Genomic DNA, 3,155 nt, shown 5'->3' with positions numbered 1-3,155 from the left:
CACTTCTGGGAAGGTGTCTGGCTAAGTTGTGGTCCATTAAAGGATAGGTTTCCAAGGTTCTTCTCGATTTCAATCCAAAAAGAATCAGTCATAGCGGCTTGTGGGTTTTGGGATGTGTTAAAGTGGATTTGGAATTTTTGATGGAGGTGTGAGCTATTCCAATGGGAGTTGCAACTTGTGAATCAATTACATGACTCTTTGAGGCTGGTTAAACTAGTTTTTGACAGAGAGGATAGAGTTGTCTAAAAGTTTGACAGGCCATGTGTATTTTCTACTAACTCTTTTTTGCAGGTACTACAATCGGATATGCTTTTGGATGATGTAACAAGCTATTGCTTCACTAAGACTATTTGGAAAGGCTTAGTCCCTCCAAGAGTAGAGCTGGTTGTCTGGTTTGTCTTGATAAGCAGAGTGAATACAAAGGAAAGGTTGTATCGACTCGAAATTATTAATCAAGATGATAATGCATGTGTATTATGTAATAAGGATTTTGAATATGTTCACCCACTTTTTTCTTGGCTGTGAATTTACTTAGCAGGTGTGGTGCGCTTGGTTATCTGATAATTTAACACCGAAGGGACGAACTATGTGAGTCTAGACTCTCATTCTAGAACGTATAAAACAAAAACACTGTCTTGGTATCTGAGGAGGAATTCTTGTGTGTCCAATGTGCTGATAACACGAGTTTTAAGTAGGACTATTTGCTTTATAAATTAAATTCAAAAATTTTAAGTAGGAATATTTCTTGGTTGGTGAACTTTTTGTGCAACACGTGTTACACGCCATCTTTTTTTGGATGGTGATAGCTATCAAACAAATAGATATTTGATTTCTTGGCAAAATTTTTGTAGAGTGCTCAAAGAGATGCTTAAATATTTACAAATTTATTTTAATTTTTTTTTTTGTATTTACCTATTAAAAATAAAACTTCATATATTCTTTAAACAACCCTACACATAATAATAAAAATCAATAACATTCCAAGCTAAATACAATAAGAAAACTACGACCAGTTACAAGCAATTCAGCGAAAAGCACGATGGTAGATCAGTCCCAAAATTTTTAACACATTTTAGTTGTCTTCATTTAGAATTAGTATTTTTAATTCGAATCAAGCCTCTATTGCAATATTTACTTATTTAGGGAGTACTTTTAATGTATGGTCAAATTTGTCGCATCTACAAAATAACCTTGTGTTGGTGTCATATCCTTATCCTCTTAGACCCCTCGCTCTCAGTAAGCAACTAAAACACTATAAACAATATTTTTTTTAAATAATAAAAAATAATACTTCTAAATTACAACTAAATAATAATAGAAATATAAAATAAAACAACCAAATCTAATTACCCCACATTCCAACAATAAAAACAAATAAATAATACAAATTTTTAATATCCTAACATTCCAAAAGTGCAACACAAATTAAAAGCTAAACCAAATAAAAAAAATCAGAACATAAAGATAACATAATATAACTTTTTTTAGGATAAATGACATAAACAAACTAGATGGCATTTAATATTACACTAATGTCCTAAAATAGATAAGCTTACATGCATGTTCTAAAGTAAATCTATGTAAATTGAATCAATTAAATTCGATTTACGATTTTTCAATATAAATCAAATCAATTAGATTCGATTTACTATATATGCTATATCAACAGTAAATTGAATTCACTTAGTTCGGCTTATTAGTGCTCCAGTATATACCTATAAATCAAATTTAGTTGATTCTATTTAGTACTGATACAGATTATTGACATTTACTTAACTTTAAAACATAAATGTCAATAAAAAATACCCCCATTTGGATTCAAATAAAATATCAAAAAATCAAAACGAATAAGAATATAAATTCAACTTTTATGTTTTAGTTCAAATTCCAAAAAATCTACATTTTTATAAATTTATGAATGTAAAACAGAACGTTAAACTATTTCTAAAATTTTATTAAAAACCATTATTTGACTCATTAATAGCCCTCCAAGGTGATTTCTAACGTATTGGATAAGAAGATGAGATCAGTTATGCCAGACCTGATTGGAGAGATTCAGAGTGCATTTGTTAAGGGTCAGAAAATACATGATGGGACCCTTATTATAAGTGAGGCTGTACATTGGCTTAAAATGAGGAAAAAGGAAGCGGCTATAATCAAGCTGGATTTCCAAAAGGCATATGATAGGGTCAAGTGGAGCTTTGTGGACATTGTTCTGCAGAAGATGGATTTGGGGCGCAGGTGGAGGTAGTGGGTTATGGAGTGTGTTAGCACATCTTCTATGTCAGTATTGATAAATAGTTCACCAACAAAGTCGTTCAAGATGGAAAGAGTTCTGAGATAAGGTGATCCTCTATCTCCTTTCTTGTTTGTACTTATTGTTGATGTCTTACATAGAATGATTGAAGTGGCAGCTAGAAGTGGCCGGATATCCCCATTATTTATTGGGATAGACAATATAGAATTGTCACATCTCCAGTTTGCTGATGACACTATGTTGTTCTGTCCACCAGAGGAGAAGACTATTAAGAACTACAAAAGGCTTCTATGTTGCTTTGAGTTGATGTCAAGTTTAAGTATCAATTTTGACAAATCCAATTTGATCCCAATCAAATGCGAACAACAGTGAGTTCGAAGTATGTGCAGTTTGTTGGGGTACAAGGAAGTTACTCTTCCAGTCAGATACCTTGAAATTCCTCTAGGAGCAAACCCAAGATAGGTCAAGACTTGGAAGCTTATTATTGACAAAGTGGAGGAAAAGCTTAGTTTGTGGAAATCTAAGGTACTTAAGAAAGCGGATAAATTGGTGCTCATCAAAGCAATATTAAATAGCATTCCGGTATATTATTTAAGCTAATATAAGATGTCAAAAGCTATTGCAGAGAAATTAATTTCTTTACAGAGAAGGTTCTTGTGGAGTAAGGAGGATGGAAGGAATGGTATAGCGTTGGTTAGATGGGAAGTAGTCTAAGCTCCAAAAAGGTTAGGTGGGTTTGAAGTTGAAAATGCGATGCTTTATAATACAGCATTTTTATTTAAGTGGTGATGGAGGTTTTCAAACGAGGAGTGTCTATTGTGGAAGAAGGTGATATGCTCATGTAATAACCTTTTCCCTAAAGAGCTATTATCCACCCAGACATTACCTACTAGAGGGG

This window comes from Arachis hypogaea, chromosome 5, assembly GCF_003086295.3.
Source record: "Arachis hypogaea cultivar Tifrunner chromosome 5, arahy.Tifrunner.gnm2.J5K5, whole genome shotgun sequence".
Lineage (NCBI taxonomy): Eukaryota > Viridiplantae > Streptophyta > Magnoliopsida > Fabales > Fabaceae > Arachis > Arachis hypogaea.
This window is presented reverse-complemented; position numbering follows the sequence as displayed.